This window comes from Lissotriton vulgaris, chromosome 8 (assembly GCF_964263255.1).
Source record: "Lissotriton vulgaris chromosome 8, aLisVul1.2, whole genome shotgun sequence".
NCBI classification, from domain to species: Eukaryota; Metazoa; Chordata; class Amphibia; order Caudata; family Salamandridae; genus Lissotriton; species Lissotriton vulgaris.
Window position 1 is genome coordinate 1,456,375,679 of NC_141696.1, and position 21,038 is coordinate 1,456,396,716.

The 21,038-nt window shown below is 47.4% G+C and overlaps 1 long non-coding RNA gene across 5 annotated transcripts in view; it reads left to right on the forward strand.

Moving 5' to 3' along the window:
- LOC147698912 (uncharacterized) overlaps positions 1 to 21,038 on the forward strand; it is a 776,736-nt gene that overhangs the window by 7,356 nt on the left and 748,342 nt on the right. For all 5 annotated transcript variants that reach the window (XR_015299386.1, XR_015299384.1, XR_015299382.1 and 2 more), the window contains exons 2-3: positions 17,769 to 17,815; positions 18,404 to 18,439. This is a non-coding gene — a long non-coding RNA (uncharacterized LOC147698912). The remainder of the gene's footprint in view (positions 1 to 17,768; positions 17,816 to 18,403; positions 18,440 to 21,038) is intronic.

The window sequence follows — 21,038 nt, forward strand, 5'->3', positions numbered from 1 at the left end:
TACCCTTCCTGGACCTGAACATTAAACCTGACAATGGGAAGCTAACCACCACCACCTACTACAAACCCACAGCAAGAAACTCACTGCTTAGGTTTGACAGTTTTCACCCTCGACACCTGAGGGAAAACTTGCCCTACGGGCAGTTTTTACGCATTAGGCGCAATTGCAGTAATATCCAGGATTATAAACAACAGTCCAATGACCTAGTTCACAAACTGAGAGACCGTGGTTACCCCACCAGGATAATAAACCAAACCCGCAAAAGAGCAAGAAATCAAAATCGAGAAGCCCTCCTGGAAAATTACGACAAACTTGAGGAAGAACCAGTCCTCACCTGTGTAACTACGTACAACACAGCATCGAATCAAGTTTCCAACATTATACAACGGCACTGGAAAATTATCAACTCTGGCACAAGACAATGGGAACAACCACGCATTGCTTACAAAAGATCGACCAACCTAAGAGACCAGTTAGTCAACACCAGGCCACGCACCACCAACCAGAACAGAGACAACACAATTGTTAACGCATGGGGCCTGCCCAAGATCATCGGACACCAACCCTGCAACAACTGCAGCGTATGCCACCTAACATCTCCGTCCAAAACCCTCAATCTGGAACCGGGCAAAACCTGGACACAACGAAATTTCACTAACTGCAACTCCACCAACCTTGTCTACCTGATAACGTGCAGATGCGGCCTGAGATACATTGGCATGACCACACGTAAGGTACGCACAAGAATGACCGAACACAGGAGTACAATAAGATGTGGGAAAAATATAAGTAAACTTACAGATCACTTCCTGACCCACAACCACACACCAAATGATTTCTCCTGGACTGTCATTGAGAAATTTGACAATGCTAAAGACGAAAGATTCCTTCTACAAAAAGAGCAACGCTGGATTTACCGCCTAGCCACACACATCCATGGCCTGAACGATGCCATTCCATGGAACAGCCTAACAGTATAACCATATCATGCCCGCCCATACAGCTTGGGCTGTGAACCAGTAATTACCTCCCCGGTCCTACCCAGTAGCACCTAGTACTTCATGTGAGACACTTGTGCCCCTGTCCCCCTGCATGAGCGTCCACCCTGACCCCTTCTCTCCAACTAGTGATCCCCCACCCTCTACTTAGTATTCCCTAAGTCTGATGGGCATTACCCATTCTCTACATAGTGGCCCATTATTTCATTCACATTGTCCCTCTAGGTAGCGCATAACCAGCGCTACACACACCTGTTAAACCCACAGGTTGTTCACTTTGCCCAGCGCTTGTGTTTATTTACTTGTGCCAGAGCTTAATACTTTGCCAATTACAAACGCTCAGGCCAGCGCACATCCAGCGCTATGCACACCTGTTCTCACACAGGCTACGCATACTTCCCAGCGCTTGTAGCGCTCACCCGGCGATGCCACGCGCATGCGCACTAGCCCCGCTTTCTTGCGCATGCGCATCGACGCGCCCAGCCTTCCGCGCATGCGCGAGCCCACGCGCTGCTCCCCTGCACATGTGCAGTTGGTCGCAGCATGATAGGGCGTTTTACGCGCATACCGCCTTCTCTGTCTACTCTAACCAGGTGAAACAGATTACGATTAGAGCATAAAAAGACAAGCATTGCGGCCCAGTCAGTGCATTTCGGGCGCCGCGGATGGATGAATAGGTCCTAGGAGGAACCAGACCGAACTACTCGTGAGTAACCCTCTAAATCCAGCCAATGGGGTAAGAACTTTCTCTCCCTACAGGTTAGAAAGCCTTGTATGTCTCATTTTTATCCCTACAGGGTCTCTTTCTCTGCCAGGCGACCCATGAGGCTTTTTACACTGAAATAACAGAGTGAGGACTTAGTACTATTACTTCCCTGTACCTCACCTTGTGATTTCGTTTTTAGCCCACCACCCCTCACTAACGGTTGAATATACCCTCACAAGCTCTATGGAGTCCCCAATGAGCTCACCTTAGCCGCATATAGGTCGGACACCACCTTACAAGTCGGCTAAAAGTGGTCTTTTACTCAATGTAAACCTAATATGACTCTTCCTTGTACGTCTTGTCTTTGTCCTATGTGTTCTGTGTAGAAAAGCTTGAGGGAATCCCCCTCTAACAGTTATAGCGCCTTAGCGTGCGCGACACATAGAGAAAACAACAACACTCACTTAATATAGTTTTTTATTATTTGCACTTTTCACCCTTCTTTGGTCCTGAGGAAAGCCAGCTTATAATAAAGGCACTGGCTGAAACATGTAGACCACACTGGACGCTGGAGGTCATTGTAACTCTCCCTTAAAACGTCCTATTGCCTTTTAACCTGCTAACAGAGGCCCAGTTCATTAAATATTGCTAATACCCTCGGGTGCTGGGACCTCCTGTATAGCATTTTAATTACTCACCTTCACACCCCTTCACTGCACACTCAGCAACATACCAGCTCCGCAGTCACCTGGCGTTGAAGCACACCCGGGGCACATTCGGTGCCACTGTGGTGGGCCCGATGATGAAGCATGCCACCGACTAGGTCGGTGGGTGAGGGCTTTCAAAGAAAAACAGTGTTTTTCCCACATATTGTCACTGCTGACGTACCAGAGTCTCCTTAATACTCCCCTTAAACTAGCTAGCCTTTATTGATTTACATATATAAACTGGGGATACAGGCTAGCTTATCTAGTCCTCTCTCTCTTGTTGATCTGTATACTACTAAGCAGCGCGCAGCTGTGAGAGCTTCCTTCCCTTCAACATGGCCGAAAATATGGGCCTTACTTACACTGCTGAGGATATCAGCGAAATTCTAGCTGACCCCTCACTCCTGGCAGACTTCAACATCCCGGCCACCGTAGCACAAACCACGGACTGGGATTCACTTACGGAGAAAAAGAGGAACAGGATCCGGACTGTTCTGCATGGGGTCATCCTGGCACAATACTTACGAACCAATACAGCTCCTACCGGCCTTCTAGTCACCAATGCCCCCAGGATCTTCCTGGATGACGCAGCATTTCGTAAAGACTGGGCCCAGATCGCCTGGCACTGCACTAGGGACTGGCTAGTCTTAATCATCAAAACTGCCAAACGCCTATCAGATGCCATCATGATAGAAATCCAAGCAACAGAGTCCCATTTCAAAACCACCATCACGGGCTTTAAGAAAAAACTCGAGGACCAAAACCGCGAAATAGCGGAATATAAAGACTACCTAACCCAGACCAAAATTAAGAAATTCGAGAAAGACCTGAAGAGATTCAGCTATTCTAAAACTTACCCGTACTCGGAGGACGACTACATCCCCCCCAAAAAAACTTTTGAAAATTCAGACAACAGCTCTGTCTCAAGCACCTCTAGCAACTCTAGCACAGGATCCAACACATCAAGAGGAAGAGGAAGAAGGGGACAACATTGGCAACAACCATGGCAAGGCCCCCAAAACCAAAATTACGGGCCACCACCGCCCCTCCTAGGCCACTTCCCACCTCCTTACTTTGGATACCCTCACATGTATCCCCAAGGCAACATGCCGTTCTTCCAAGGGAACCAAAACCCCCGGTATCCTTTTTTATCCCAGGGCAGAAGAGGCCGGGGCAAGAGACGGAACACGGGTCATGTCCAATGGACCCCAGAGGAAGAACCTGTGAGCGCCAACACAAGAAACAAAACCAGGGAACAACCGGGAACCAGCAAGTAGCACCGCAACACCCACTGGTGTTCAACTTATCTGATACCCAGTTAACAACAGAAGAAATGGAAGTACTCAACAAAGGCCTTTCATTTGTCCCCACTCCCAGGCTAGACATGTTCAAATTACACGTCGAGCTTGCCGAGTTTTTCCGGAAACTTAAACTTAAAGCTTTCTTTGAGAAAAAGGACAACATCATGTCGGAGACAACCAGCACACCAAACGAGACAGGCTTGAGAATGAAGTCTTCCTTCACCCCCCCACCGGGTAGCATCCCGGTCGAAATCCTGACGTTCGAACAGGCTGTCTACACCGATATACAAAATCTACAACAAAAGGACACCTTCAACAACCTATCCAGCAAAGATAGAAGTACCATCCAACGCCTACAAAATGATCCCACACTGGTGATCAAACCTGCAGATAAAGGGGGAGGAATAGTCTTGATGAACAAGACTGACTACGACCTCGAATGTAAGAGGCTCCTCAGTGACACAAGAAACTACAAACGCCTCACCAGAGACCCGACTGAACAACTCCAAGTCACCATTAACCAACTGGTCACCAACGCAAAAGACAACGAACACATCTCTAAACAAGAGGCGGACTACCTTTGTCCCAAAGAAATAAAGACCCCTTACTTCTACACGGTCCCCAAGATACATAAAGGTATCTCTCCACCGCCCGGGAGACCCATCGTATCTGGGATCAAGTCACTTCTAGAGCCCTTATCACGGTTCTGTGATTTTTTCCTAAACCCACTTGTCCAAAAGACCCCCTCTTACATCAAAGACACCAAACATCTCCTCAGTGTGATTCAAGATATTGACTTTGACCCCACCACAGAACTCATGGCAGGACTAGACATAGAAAGCCTATATACTAGCCTACCACAGGACGCTACACTCCAAGTGTTACATGATGTCCTAATGACAAACCCCTGGGAGTACAACACCCCCCGTAGCTTCATCTTAGACTGCGCGGCTCTGGCTCTCAAAGAGAACTATTTTGAATATGAAGGCACGCACTACTTACAGACGAATGGAACGTCCATGGGCAGTGTTTTTGCCCCTAGTGTGGCAGGATTGTACGTGGCCCACTTTGAAGACACCCACATACAACAACCCACTAACCCCTTCTCTGCCAACATACGGATGTGGCGTCGGTATATCGACGATATACTCTTAATATGGAAAGGAGACCAAGAATCACTGGACAGCTTCATGCTCTGGGTCAACCAATTGGACCCCTACTTACGCTTCACATGTACCAGCAGTACCACTGAACTACCCTTCCTGGACCTGAACATTAAACCTGACAATGGGAAGCTAACCACCACCACCTACTACAAACCCACAGCAAGAAACTCACTGCTTAGGTTTGACAGTTTTCACCCTCGACACCTGAGGGAAAACTTGCCCTACGGGCAGTTTTTACGCATTAGGCGCAATTGCAGTAATATCCAGGATTATAAACAACAGTCCAATGACCTAGTTCACAAACTGAGAGACCGTGGTTACCCCACCAGGATAATAAACCAAACCCGCAAAAGAGCAAGAAATCAAAATCGAGAAGCCCTCCTGGAAAATTACGACAAACTTGAGGAAGAACCAGTCCTCACCTGTGTAACTACGTACAACACAGCATCGAATCAAGTTTCCAACATTATACAACGGCACTGGAAAATTATCAACTCTGGCACAAGACAATGGGAACAACCACGCATTGCTTACAAAAGATCGACCAACCTAAGAGACCAGTTAGTCAACACCAGGCCACGCACCACCAACCAGAACAGAGACAACACAATTGTTAACGCATGGGGCCTGCCCAAGATCATCGGACACCAACCCTGCAACAACTGCAGCGTATGCCACCTAACATCTCCGTCCAAAACCCTCAATCTGGAACCGGGCAAAACCTGGACACAACGAAATTTCACTAACTGCAACTCCACCAACCTTGTCTACCTGATAACGTGCAGATGCGGCCTGAGATACATTGGCATGACCACACGTAAGGTACGCACAAGAATGACCGAACACAGGAGTACAATAAGATGTGGGAAAAATATAAGTAAACTTACAGATCACTTCCTGACCCACAACCACACACCAAATGATTTCTCCTGGACTGTCATTGAGAAATTTGACAATGCTAAAGACGAAAGATTCCTTCTACAAAAAGAGCAACGCTGGATTTACCGCCTAGCCACACACATCCATGGCCTGAACGATGCCATTCCATGGAACAGCCTAACAGTATAACCATATCATGCCCGCCCATACAGCTTGGGCTGTGAACCAGTAATTACCTCCCCGGTCCTACCCAGTAGCACCTAGTACTTCATGTGAGACACTTGTGCCCCTGTCCCCCTGCATGAGCGTCCACCCTGACCCCTTCTCTCCAACTAGTGATCCCCCACCCTCTACTTAGTATTCCCTAAGTCTGATGGGCATTACCCATTCTCTACATAGTGGCCCATTATTTCATTCACATTGTCCCTCTAGGTAGCGCATAACCAGCGCTACACACACCTGTTAAACCCACAGGTTGTTCACTTTGCCCAGCGCTTGTGTTTATTTACTTGTGCCAGAGCTTAATACTTTGCCAATTACAAACGCTCAGGCCAGCGCACATCCAGCGCTATGCACACCTGTTCTCACACAGGCTACGCATACTTCCCAGCGCTTGTAGCGCTCACCCGGCGATGCCACGCGCATGCGCACTAGCCCCGCTTTCTTGCGCATGCGCATCGACGCGCCCAGCCTTCCGCGCATGCGCGAGCCCACGCGCTGCTCCCCTGCACATGTGCAGTTGGTCGCAGCATGATAGGGCGTTTTACGCGCATACCGCCTTCTCTGTCTACTCTAACCAGGTGAAACAGATTACGATTAGAGCATAAAAAGACAAGCATTGCGGCCCAGTCAGTGCATTTCGGGCGCCGCGGATGGATGAATAGGTCCTAGGAGGAACCAGACCGAACTACTCGTGAGTAACCCTCTAAATCCAGCCAATGGGGTAAGAACTTTCTCTCCCTACAGGTTAGAAAGCCTTGTATGTCTCATTTTTATCCCTACAGGGTCTCTTTCTCTGCCAGGCGACCCATGAGGCTTTTTACACTGAAATAACAGAGTGAGGACTTAGTACTATTACTTCCCTGTACCTCACCTTGTGATTTCGTTTTTAGCCCACCACCCCTCACTAACGGTTGAATATACCCTCACAAGCTCTATGGAGTCCCCAATGAGCTCACCTTAGCCGCATATAGGTCGGACACCACCTTACAAGTCGGCTAAAAGTGGTCTTTTACTCAATGTAAACCTAATATGACTCTTCCTTGTACGTCTTGTCTTTGTCCTATGTGTTCTGTGTAGAAAAGCTTGAGGGAATCCCCCTCTAACAGTTATAGCGCCTTAGCGTGCGCGACACATAGAGAAAACAACAACACTCACTTAATATAGTTTTTTATTATTTGCACTTTTCACCCTTCTTTGGTCCTGAGGAAAGCCAGCTTATAATAAAGGCACTGGCTGAAACATGTAGACCACACTGGACGCTGGAGGTCATTGTAACTCTCCCTTAAAACGTCCTATTGCCTTTTAACCTGCTAACAGAGGCCCAGTTCATTAAATATTGCTAATACCCTCGGGTGCTGGGACCTCCTGTATAGCATTTTAATTACTCACCTTCACACCCCTTCACTGCACACTCAGCAACATACCAGCTCCGCAGTCACCTGGCGTTGAAGCACACCCGGGGCACATTCGGTGCCACTGTGGTGGGCCCGATGATGAAGCATGCCACCGACTAGGTCGGTGGGTGAGGGCTTTCAAAGAAAAACAGTGTTTTTCCCACATATTGTCACTGCTGACGTACCAGAGTCTCCTTAATACTCCCCTTAAACTAGCTAGCCTTTATTGATTTACATATATAAACTGGGGATACAGGCTAGCTTATCTAGTCCTCTCTCTCTTGTTGATCTGTATACTACTAAGCAGCGCGCAGCTGTGAGAGCTTCCTTCCCTTCAACATGGCCGAAAATATGGGCCTTACTTACACTGCTGAGGATATCAGCGAAATTCTAGCTGACCCCTCACTCCTGGCAGACTTCAACATCCCGGCCACCGTAGCACAAACCACGGACTGGGATTCACTTACGGAGAAAAAGAGGAACAGGATCCGGACTGTTCTGCATGGGGTCATCCTGGCACAATACTTACGAACCAATACAGCTCCTACCGGCCTTCTAGTCACCAATGCCCCCAGGATCTTCCTGGATGACGCAGCATTTCGTAAAGACTGGGCCCAGATCGCCTGGCACTGCACTAGGGACTGGCTAGTCTTAATCATCAAAACTGCCAAACGCCTATCAGATGCCATCATGATAGAAATCCAAGCAACAGAGTCCCATTTCAAAACCACCATCACGGGCTTTAAGAAAAAACTCGAGGACCAAAACCGCGAAATAGCGGAATATAAAGACTACCTAACCCAGACCAAAATTAAGAAATTCGAGAAAGACCTGAAGAGATTCAGCTATTCTAAAACTTACCCGTACTCGGAGGACGACTACATCCCCCCCAAAAAAACTTTTGAAAATTCAGACAACAGCTCTGTCTCAAGCACCTCTAGCAACTCTAGCACAGGATCCAACACATCAAGAGGAAGAGGAAGAAGGGGACAACATTGGCAACAACCATGGCAAGGCCCCCAAAACCAAAATTACGGGCCACCACCGCCCCTCCTAGGCCACTTCCCACCTCCTTACTTTGGATACCCTCACATGTATCCCCAAGGCAACATGCCGTTCTTCCAAGGGAACCAAAACCCCCGGTATCCTTTTTTATCCCAGGGCAGAAGAGGCCGGGGCAAGAGACGGAACACGGGTCATGTCCAATGGACCCCAGAGGAAGAACCTGTGAGCGCCAACACAAGAAACAAAACCAGGGAACAACCGGGAACCAGCAAGTAGCACCGCAACACCCACTGGTGTTCAACTTATCTGATACCCAGTTAACAACAGAAGAAATGGAAGTACTCAACAAAGGCCTTTCATTTGTCCCCACTCCCAGGCTAGACATGTTCAAATTACACGTCGAGCTTGCCGAGTTTTTCCGGAAACTTAAACTTAAAGCTTTCTTTGAGAAAAAGGACAACATCATGTCGGAGACAACCAGCACACCAAACGAGACAGGCTTGAGAATGAAGTCTTCCTTCACCCCCCCACCGGGTAGCATCCCGGTCGAAATCCTGACGTTCGAACAGGCTGTCTACACCGATATACAAAATCTACAACAAAAGGACACCTTCAACAACCTATCCAGCAAAGATAGAAGTACCATCCAACGCCTACAAAATGATCCCACACTGGTGATCAAACCTGCAGATAAAGGGGGAGGAATAGTCTTGATGAACAAGACTGACTACGACCTCGAATGTAAGAGGCTCCTCAGTGACACAAGAAACTACAAACGCCTCACCAGAGACCCGACTGAACAACTCCAAGTCACCATTAACCAACTGGTCACCAACGCAAAAGACAACGAACACATCTCTAAACAAGAGGCGGACTACCTTTGTCCCAAAGAAATAAAGACCCCTTACTTCTACACGGTCCCCAAGATACATAAAGGTATCTCTCCACCGCCCGGGAGACCCATCGTATCTGGGATCAAGTCACTTCTAGAGCCCTTATCACGGTTCTGTGATTTTTTCCTAAACCCACTTGTCCAAAAGACCCCCTCTTACATCAAAGACACCAAACATCTCCTCAGTGTGATTCAAGATATTGACTTTGACCCCACCACAGAACTCATGGCAGGACTAGACATAGAAAGCCTATATACTAGCCTACCACAGGACGCTACACTCCAAGTGTTACATGATGTCCTAATGACAAACCCCTGGGAGTACAACACCCCCCGTAGCTTCATCTTAGACTGCGCGGCTCTGGCTCTCAAAGAGAACTATTTTGAATATGAAGGCACGCACTACTTACAGACGAATGGAACGTCCATGGGCAGTGTTTTTGCCCCTAGTGTGGCAGGATTGTACGTGGCCCACTTTGAAGACACCCACATACAACAACCCACTAACCCCTTCTCTGCCAACATACGGATGTGGCGTCGGTATATCGACGATATACTCTTAATATGGAAAGGAGACCAAGAATCACTGGACAGCTTCATGCTCTGGGTCAACCAATTGGACCCCTACTTACGCTTCACATGTACCAGCAGTACCACTGAACTACCCTTCCTGGACCTGAACATTAAACCTGACAATGGGAAGCTAACCACCACCACCTACTACAAACCCACAGCAAGAAACTCACTGCTTAGGTTTGACAGTTTTCACCCTCGACACCTGAGGGAAAACTTGCCCTACGGGCAGTTTTTACGCATTAGGCGCAATTGCAGTAATATCCAGGATTATAAACAACAGTCCAATGACCTAGTTCACAAACTGAGAGACCGTGGTTACCCCACCAGGATAATAAACCAAACCCGCAAAAGAGCAAGAAATCAAAATCGAGAAGCCCTCCTGGAAAATTACGACAAACTTGAGGAAGAACCAGTCCTCACCTGTGTAACTACGTACAACACAGCATCGAATCAAGTTTCCAACATTATACAACGGCACTGGAAAATTATCAACTCTGGCACAAGACAATGGGAACAACCACGCATTGCTTACAAAAGATCGACCAACCTAAGAGACCAGTTAGTCAACACCAGGCCACGCACCACCAACCAGAACAGAGACAACACAATTGTTAACGCATGGGGCCTGCCCAAGATCATCGGACACCAACCCTGCAACAACTGCAGCGTATGCCACCTAACATCTCCGTCCAAAACCCTCAATCTGGAACCGGGCAAAACCTGGACACAACGAAATTTCACTAACTGCAACTCCACCAACCTTGTCTACCTGATAACGTGCAGATGCGGCCTGAGATACATTGGCATGACCACACGTAAGGTACGCACAAGAATGACCGAACACAGGAGTACAATAAGATGTGGGAAAAATATAAGTAAACTTACAGATCACTTCCTGACCCACAACCACACACCAAATGATTTCTCCTGGACTGTCATTGAGAAATTTGACAATGCTAAAGACGAAAGATTCCTTCTACAAAAAGAGCAACGCTGGATTTACCGCCTAGCCACACACATCCATGGCCTGAACGATGCCATTCCATGGAACAGCCTAACAGTATAACCATATCATGCCCGCCCATACAGCTTGGGCTGTGAACCAGTAATTACCTCCCCGGTCCTACCCAGTAGCACCTAGTACTTCATGTGAGACACTTGTGCCCCTGTCCCCCTGCATGAGCGTCCACCCTGACCCCTTCTCTCCAACTAGTGATCCCCCACCCTCTACTTAGTATTCCCTAAGTCTGATGGGCATTACCCATTCTCTACATAGTGGCCCATTATTTCATTCACATTGTCCCTCTAGGTAGCGCATAACCAGCGCTACACACACCTGTTAAACCCACAGGTTGTTCACTTTGCCCAGCGCTTGTGTTTATTTACTTGTGCCAGAGCTTAATACTTTGCCAATTACAAACGCTCAGGCCAGCGCACATCCAGCGCTATGCACACCTGTTCTCACACAGGCTACGCATACTTCCCAGCGCTTGTAGCGCTCACCCGGCGATGCCACGCGCATGCGCACTAGCCCCGCTTTCTTGCGCATGCGCATCGACGCGCCCAGCCTTCCGCGCATGCGCGAGCCCACGCGCTGCTCCCCTGCACATGTGCAGTTGGTCGCAGCATGATAGGGCGTTTTACGCGCATACCGCCTTCTCTGTCTACTCTAACCAGGTGAAACAGATTACGATTAGAGCATAAAAAGACAAGCATTGCGGCCCAGTCAGTGCATTTCGGGCGCCGCGGATGGATGAATAGGTCCTAGGAGGAACCAGACCGAACTACTCGTGAGTAACCCTCTAAATCCAGCCAATGGGGTAAGAACTTTCTCTCCCTACAGGTTAGAAAGCCTTGTATGTCTCATTTTTATCCCTACAGGGTCTCTTTCTCTGCCAGGCGACCCATGAGGCTTTTTACACTGAAATAACAGAGTGAGGACTTAGTACTATTACTTCCCTGTACCTCACCTTGTGATTTCGTTTTTAGCCCACCACCCCTCACTAACGGTTGAATATACCCTCACAAGCTCTATGGAGTCCCCAATGAGCTCACCTTAGCCGCATATAGGTCGGACACCACCTTACAAGTCGGCTAAAAGTGGTCTTTTACTCAATGTAAACCTAATATGACTCTTCCTTGTACGTCTTGTCTTTGTCCTATGTGTTCTGTGTAGAAAAGCTTGAGGGAATCCCCCTCTAACAGTTATAGCGCCTTAGCGTGCGCGACACATAGAGAAAACAACAACACTCACTTAATATAGTTTTTTATTATTTGCACTTTTCACCCTTCTTTGGTCCTGAGGAAAGCCAGCTTATAATAAAGGCACTGGCTGAAACATGTAGACCACACTGGACGCTGGAGGTCATTGTAACTCTCCCTTAAAACGTCCTATTGCCTTTTAACCTGCTAACAGAGGCCCAGTTCATTAAATATTGCTAATACCCTCGGGTGCTGGGACCTCCTGTATAGCATTTTAATTACTCACCTTCACACCCCTTCACTGCACACTCAGCAACATACCAGCTCCGCAGTCACCTGGCGTTGAAGCACACCCGGGGCACATTCGGTGCCACTGTGGTGGGCCCGATGATGAAGCATGCCACCGACTAGGTCGGTGGGTGAGGGCTTTCAAAGAAAAACAGTGTTTTTCCCACATATTGTCACTGCTGACGTACCAGAGTCTCCTTAATACTCCCCTTAAACTAGCTAGCCTTTATTGATTTACATATATAAACTGGGGATACAGGCTAGCTTATCTAGTCCTCTCTCTCTTGTTGATCTGTATAAGAACAAAACCTTCACAGCAGAACTTACCTTCATTTGGAATAAAGATGGATAATGTCCCTAAACAGCAGGGAAATATATTTCACAACTATTCTGCAAGTGGTTTTACATTCAGGGTCAGAGCATGACCGGAATGAGTGAAAATTGAAAGAGGCATTCAAATCACATTCCATTTACTCAATTTGCTCACAAGTCTCTTTTCTAGACGCATCCCTCAGCATCTTTCTCCCTTTGGCACTATGCTGGAACTGATCTCCCAGTGAGAGATTAAATGCCACTAGGATTACATGCATCAGTCTTTGGTTTCCTTGTGCTAACACACGCATAGATCTCACAATGCACCTACACGCAGTACACACTTGTATCCGAGCAGCAGTGAGTCATCCACCAGCACTCCTACAATGCACATCTAATCTGCACCGTATAAAGCTCTACCACTACGGAAACTCTCACAATACTCCTCGGTCCTGACTAACAGTGTGCACTGGAAACGTAGTACGAAGATTTCAATTAATCGCTTACGCTGACATTGCACTTTATGATTTGACATTGACTCTGATGTATTGGTACAGATACAACCCCAAGACACGGGAAGGGTGGGTTGGGGCAGGAACAGTGTTCATAGAATAAAAAGGTGACATATCCAGCAGTGAGGCGTGAGATCCTCGTGTGTGGGGCGCTATGCGGGGGGGGGGGCTCAACTTCGCACTTTTGTTATCCTGACTTCTTGCCTATTAACCGACCTCATCTTAGCTATCCGTTTGTTTTTTGCCACATGTAGTTCCGCATTTATCAAGCGAAAACCAAAACAAAGGGCAACAACAAACATACACTGGAGATCTTTTAATAGAATATCCCATTTTCGGAGTTTTGGTACAACAGCGCACAGTGCATGTTCTGGACACAGGGGAAGCTATTTTAATCTAAAACTATAAACTACACTCTGCAATTTCCCAAACGTCATATTCATGCTATTAGCGTAGATGGGATAAAAAGTATGACATTAGGACCCCACCAGGATGGAACATAGCAAAAAATAAATGGTCATGTTCCTTTTAAAATAAAATAAAAATCTGATTGAAAAACGACGTGTCTATAGCAGTCCAAGTGTGCACGTGTTCACACAAATAAAGTAAGGTGCCTCCTGGCACGTGGCAAGGACAAAAGGTAATTTCGGTGAAATGCCATCTGCCACTCAGCCGCCCTGTACCTCAGGCAGCCTCCCTAACGTCTAAAGTCAAATCATTTCTTCTTTTTCGGACATCAAAGGGCTGTAATACAAAGTTTCTCTTTTTCTGCCCAGAAACAGTGTTCATTTTCCAAATCCTTCGTGTACACGTTTCACTTATCCCTTGTGCAGCCTCTGATGTGCCTGTCACCTTGCACACTTTTTATCTGAAAAGAAAAAAGCAGCTGCTACTTCCAAGACAAAACGCCTCGTGGAACACGTACGAAGTGGGAAGTGGGAAGTTGCAGCATAGCGCTGGCGGTACACGGACGGATGGGGGGGGGCGCAAACGGACAGCGGGAACGGCGCAAGAAAAATAAAACAGCACTCACTGTGGTGTTTCCCAAATAAAGTAGACACTCACCTGGAGAGGGAGGCAGGGATCTGCTGTAGGAGGGGAGGGGCAGAGTGGAGGCCGTGTTACAACGGCATCGGGACCGGCTGCGGCTCGGGAGGCGGGGATCTGCTGTGGGAGGGGAGAGGGAGGCGGGGATCTGCAGTGGGAGGGGAGAGGGAGGCGGGGAGAGCGGATCGGGATCAGCTGCGGCTCGGGAGGCGGGGATCTGCAGTGGGAGGGGAGAGGGAGGCGGGGAGAGCGGATCGACATGGAACGTGTTGTGAGGCATACGCCAACCAGCAAACATGTGCGAGAGACCAGGAAATGCCTACGTGGGCCCAGAATACAGCGTGAGTGAAAGATCGCTCATTGTAACGGTGACTGTAGCGCCGAAAACAGTAATTTTATTAAGTGTACCTCGGCTCACCCTTACAGCAGGAAGGCGGGTGCCGGCAATGCCGGCTGTTCATCATGCAACGGTGACTGTAGCGCCGAAAACAGTATTTTTATTAAATGCACCTCGGCTCACCCTTACAGTAATTTTATTAAATGCACCTCGGCTCACCCTTACAGCAGGAAGGTGGGTGCCGGCAATGCCGGCTGTTCATCAAGAGGGATGGGGGGAGGGGGGCGGGAGAGGACACGGACGGCGGGAGACACCGGAGCAGGAAGGCGGGTTCCGGCAAAACTGCACATGTACTTTGTAAACTCGCGCAGGCTCGGGGGACGTCCCCGCTGGCGGGATAAATATTATAAATATATTTAAAAAAACAAGGAACGTGTTGTGAGGCAGCCGCCGACCAGCAAACATGCGCGAGAGACCAGGAAATGCCGACGTGGGCCCACCCTTACAGCAGGAAGGCGGGTGCCGGCAATGCCGGCTGTTCATCATGCAACGGTGACTGTAGCGCCGAAAACAGTAATTTTATTAAATGCACCTCGGCTCACCCTTACAGCAGGAAGGCGGGTGCCGGCAATGCCGGCTGTTCATCAAGGGGGAGGGGGGCGGGAGAGGACACGGACGGCGGGAGACACCGGAGCAGGAAGGCGGGTGCCGGCAATGCCAGAACAGATCCGGGGGCGTTCCCGGCTTTCGGCTGACGTCGCGTGACGTCGACAAAAGCCAAAGAATCTCGGGAACGCCCCCGAATCTGGTCCGGCATTGACGGACAGGCCCCTCGTCCAATGGCTAGGCTCCATTTATGGAGCCAGCCAATGAATGACGAGGGCCGACCCAAACCCACACTACAGTACTCATTAGGTTTTCGCCTGCGCGAAAAAGCTGCGCAGAGCGCAGCTTTCGCCAGGCAAAACCTAAAAAGCAGTTTAAATAAATAACAAACAAATTATATTCACAAGAGAATAAGACTAGAGAGAGAGGGAGGGGATATCAAAAGGGGGGGTATGGGAATGGGGAGAGGCAAGGGGGGAAAGTTAGGGGATAAAAGACAGCTATACGTAGATAAATATGTAACATGATACAGGGTTACAATGAGGTAGTATTCAGAGTAGCTCTGGTTGATATCGTCACAGTCAGAGAGTCGTATGGGTAGTCACAATAAAGGCATTTGAGAAGGGGGGATGGGTGTGTGAAAAGGGTAGGCTGAGTGGGGAGGGAGGTTTAGGTAAGACTTGGAGGGGCGGGCAGGTCTTGAAGGCAAAGGTTGGTCAGGGAAGTTGGAGGGAGAGAAAGAGGAAGGAGGGGTGTAAGAAATTCATGCTTATAGACGGTAAAGATCCCTTATGGAATGCCCCAAGCACTAATGGTGTCTTTTCTATAGCTGGCTTGCTTATAGACCAAACATGTGAATCATTTACTGAAGGACAGGCCCAATTTAACCTACCTTAGCAATATTTCTGGGACTACCAGAAAATACAACATTGGTTGTGAAAAGGACTAGCTCCTCCCATCCCATCTTCAGTCCTGGACCACTTGAAGAAATTGGTTATACACAAAGGGGTGGTGTCTGTTCTCTATCAAATACAGCCAGACTATCAATACTTTACACCAGGGGTCCCTCCTTGAAATCCTGTGGTCAAACAGGCCATGTATACAATATTCAGATGAGGATTGGCAAAGCTATAGTCCACACATGAGGGCCATATCAGGAAAGCCAGACTAAAATTAAACTATTTTAAAATACTTCATCAATGGCATTGAATACCCTTCCGACTACAGCAATCGTTACTACTTCCAAAAGCAAGATATAAGGCGTTTGGGCCCCTGGACTGAGACATTGTTCATTTCCTGTGGGAATGCCCTGCATTAACCCACTATTGGACATCTTTCACCAATATGATTGCACAAACGGGTCCTTTTAGAGGACCCGTCACAATTTACATGATTCTTCTTCATGACTCTACCCAATGCCCGGATATCACCAATCAACAATACAGATGGCATACCATGGCACTGGCAACAGCAAAAGTCTGTATCCTAAGATACTGGTGCACTAACATCTGTCCATCCTATGACTCCTTGCTCAAGGAAACGTATAAATCTGAAGTTTATGACCTCATTGCTGCCAGGCAGAATGATCGACTGGAGACATTTCTAGAGCTGTGGAGTTTGTTCATAAGAGGCCCCAGGACTAGACCATATAACCTGGTATAAATGGACTATGAGGGATCCGATATACTGTCTTACCCATGGGATTAATCAGGGGAACCTGTTTTGAGGCTCAAGAATACTTGTCTGAAATTAGCTAACAGACTTTCTAGATAATGGACACCTGAAAGGTAGGAAGGTTCCCTAGTAACACACACCCCCTTTCTTTGTACCGTTCACCACCTCGCCTCCCCGTCCCCCAGCCTGGATTCCCCCTTCTTGTAGAAAATGGTTACATTTACCCTCTATCAGTACAAAGCCAAAAGACAGGATGCTTTACCTTGCCATACATTGGACATTGGAAGGCTCCTATAGTCCTGTGCTTTTCAATAGTCCAGTAACTTGACCGTGTATGCTGACACGTTTGTTTTACAAGACTTTACTTTTCTTATATGATACATGTAAAACCCAGTAGAAAAGTGTGAATGAGGGTAGATTGACTGGTGAATACATTTCTACCTCTGACAACCATTATTATTGCTTTGCCTTCATTGGTTTATGTCTTCTTGACAACCTTTCTCTCAGTTGCTGCACTAAAATGTAATGCTGTTAATAGCGACGCAATATCAGTACATGAACATTGCTGCCCTGTTCTTCTAGGGATTGTGTGACTTATCTATTGACAATCAATGTATAAGTTTTGCTTAACTATGTTAATATTCCAGGGTTCCAGGTTAGGTTCACTTTATCCCACCTCAAGAAAATCCTAAGAACTTAGTTTAGTTTTTTTATCGTCCTTGAGAGTTTACTCCTTCCGTGAACCATTTTCAGCATGGTTAAAAAATGAGACATTAAACCAAGTACCTTCGAATTTGCCTTTAGCCAGAAAATCAGATAGTATCCTTTAAAAATAAGTATGTGCTTCTGTTGGATTAGTGCACTAACACTGATGTAATTCTGTGTTTGTCAGGATCATGAGAGAGTGTATTGGTCAAACTCTGTCTTTTCTTTTTCTCCTGCAGAAACTCGAGAGTCAAGGCTGGGTGATGATCGTGCTTCAGGATTGCGTGTATGTATTGCAGGTTTTGTAGTCATGCTTGTCAACGAGGGTCCCAATGGGGGCAGAGAGAGGAGTGAACCACACTGTGCCCATTGACCAATGAAGCCAGGCAAGGCCTTGTGGCTTGGGGGTAGCAATTCTCCCACACAAGTGCAAGGATGGCTGCCAAGTCAAGTGGTCATGTCAAGAACCTGAGAATTCTTGTAAGATCTTCATCACTCTCACATCTAATAAACATTGACAGAACCCAAGGAATCTTGAGAGCCAACATACATTGGCAATGTACACAGCTCTTCAAACAGGAAGGGGGATCAGCACTAAAACCATATTTTAGAAAGGAAATAATTTGAGGAGTAAATTCACAGTTGTTAGATTCAATCCATTGGTCAGGTTGTACAGTCTTTAATCAGAGTCTGGACTGTATAAGTATAAGTGAACCCTATTTTATTCTGCTTGGTTATTCTTCACAAGGTAGTAGTTGTAGGGGAAGTACTTTATAGTACATCACAGTTTGCTTATCAATCGTTATTGTCATTGATTTAGTTGTCGTAGCGCAAAACCATTGTTATGTCTTCTTCTTGCTCTTCTTCCTTTCAGGCTAACCGTCCGGCAGCCGAGGAAAGAGAGTCAGAGGTACGTATTGTATCCTGGAGTAAAGATATTGTTCATCTCCACTCTTTCTTCTACCTTATATCTCACTTCCAACAATACCTCAGTAAGCATTATCTAGTCCTCTGTCACTTTCAGAAAGACTGGTCTTTACTCTCTAGTACTTTATTGTTTCCTTTGCCCTTCCCTGACAGGTCTTTCCATCCTATGAATTCATGTTAATTATGTTTTAGAACTGTTTGCTTAAAAGAAAAATATATACAAATATATACATCCTTTGGCCGGTATAAATCTATCTATCCCCTTGACTCGTACTTTTTATGAAACTCAAACTAATTTCAAAAAGAAAACCAAACCTGGCGCACCAAAAAAAGATATAATAATCGTCACTCTTCTGTTATTGTGATGTATAACTCTGCCAGTCTGTACTTTACTTACTCAGCCTTCCCTACACCACTGCCCAGTCTGGCCGCCTCTTCCAAATCCATACAAAGTTGTGATCATGCTCCTGGCTTGGCCATACCCCTCCTGAAGCGTGGTGGAATCGAGTGCTTCTCCCGCTAGTTCCCGCTCCTCCCTGTTCTGTTTCCCTGACTGCTGCAAGTTTGGCATGTGTGTCTCTGTAAGCTTCTCTTAGCCCAGAGGTTTCGAGTCCAGGGTCGGATTGGAAAGGCGACCACTCGGGCAATGGCTGATAGGCCGATATCCAAATTTCAGCTGTGGGCTGCTTTTATGGGCAGCCTTGGGGGGCGAGTTCGGAGGTGTCTGTGCTGTTCAGATGCCGCCAGTGGCCCAGTAGGTGCCTGAGAGGCCTTTCTGGAGGCAGATGGGCATCCTTTACCTCCCTTTTATCAACAGGCAGATGTGTCACTCCCTTTCTTTCTCTGGCTGGCCCATTTATGTATGTATATTGAGCAGAGCAGGGGGCCTGAGCGGATGTGGCCTCACTTCTTTTCAGGTGTTTCATCAGTGTGAAATAATCTATGCATTTTTGTATCTACTTGAAGTTAAGAAAACATTCCTCTGTCAGTGAACCCCCTCCCCCTTCTTTTCATATAACTTTGAAGCAGTGTTTTGTGGAAAGACAATATACAAAATGAGGGCCACTTTTTTATAACGTGCCCGGGCCGATTTTTAATCTCGATCCAACCCTGCTCCAGTCCCGCTATATCTGTGGACTCCTTAAATCGAACCCTGTACCAATCTATTTCTTGATTTCTAGTCAAGGTCCCGTCAAAGAAATCAGCTACTGTCTTTCCGGATCGTGTGTTTCCGCACTTCCCGCTAGTTTGGTGGTTTCTGATCTTGGCATCACCTTCTCTCTCTTGCTACCCTGCATTCTTGTCAGTCTCCTCCCACTCTTTCAGTATTGTTCCCTGTCTCTTTCTCTGCTATCCTCCCAGTTCTGTAATAGAAATGTCCTTCCTTCCTTCGTTTCTATTCCTCCTTCTTTACCTTTCAGCTTTAATCTTGCTTTTCCTTCCATTCCAGGGTTCTATGTCATTACAGACTATTGCCTTACCTTCTTTTATATATTCCCAGTATCCTTACACTAGCCTTTTTACACAGGGAGCTTTGACCAACTCGCGGAGACCTTGAGTACTTTGGTTTTACAGGATTAAACAGTACAGAATGACAAAGCATGCAGACAAGACAAGTGATCTTAAGAAAGCATCTTCTCACTTGACATTGCAACCAAGCGGCACCCGACTGATGATATTCCTCAGGCCTAAACCGGTCTTGGGTGTAGTGTGCCTCTCCTGAAGTTAATTGAATTTGAAGGTTTTTGTTAAGCGCACGGCTACCGGGTGGTTTCTTGGCGCTGAGGGATGCAAACCCTGGGAACAGAAGTGCAGGTACTTAAAGCGGGAAGGCCTGTGAGAAGAGAAAGGTTTTGAGGGCCCTTCGGAACTCAGGATAGGTAGCGGTGGAACTGATGGTGAAAGGAAGGGAGTTCCAGAAAGTGGGAGCAAGTACAGAAAAATTAATTCCCCCTGATTTGATCTCCCTAAACTGGGTTACAGACAGAAGATATTGGGTGGAAGAGCGCAGCTCTCTGCTGGGGGCGTAGACTTTGATTTCAGAGGTGATGACAGCTGGGGCAGTCCCAGCACCAGCCTGGAAGGTCGTACAGCACATCTTGAAGAGGGCACAATCTCTAATGGGAAGCCAGTTCAGGGCCCTGAGTAGGGGGGGTGACATGATGGGATTTGGGAAGGCCGTAGATGAGATGGGCAGCTTGGTTTTGAACCAATTGGAGACGCCGGAGGGCGTAGGCAGGAACGCCATTGTACAGGATGTTGCCATAGTTCAAGCGTGATAAGACCATGGTCATGAGGATAAGTTTCAAAGAGAAAAACCGTGAGATCTTCTGGATAGTGCGGAGGGTAAAGAAACTGGAGGAGACCACCGTGCTAATCTGGGAGTGTAAGGTGAGGTGTTGGTTGAGTGTTATCCTTAATGTTTTGATTGAGGGGGATGGTGATGGAGGGGGACCCAGGGAGGGAGGCCAAAAGGAGGGGGTCAAGGGACTGGAGCTGCTGCCGGTAAGAACCAGCTCGGTTTTATCAGGGTTGAGCTTTAGGTGGTTACAATTCATCCAGGCCCTGATGAAGGTCATGAT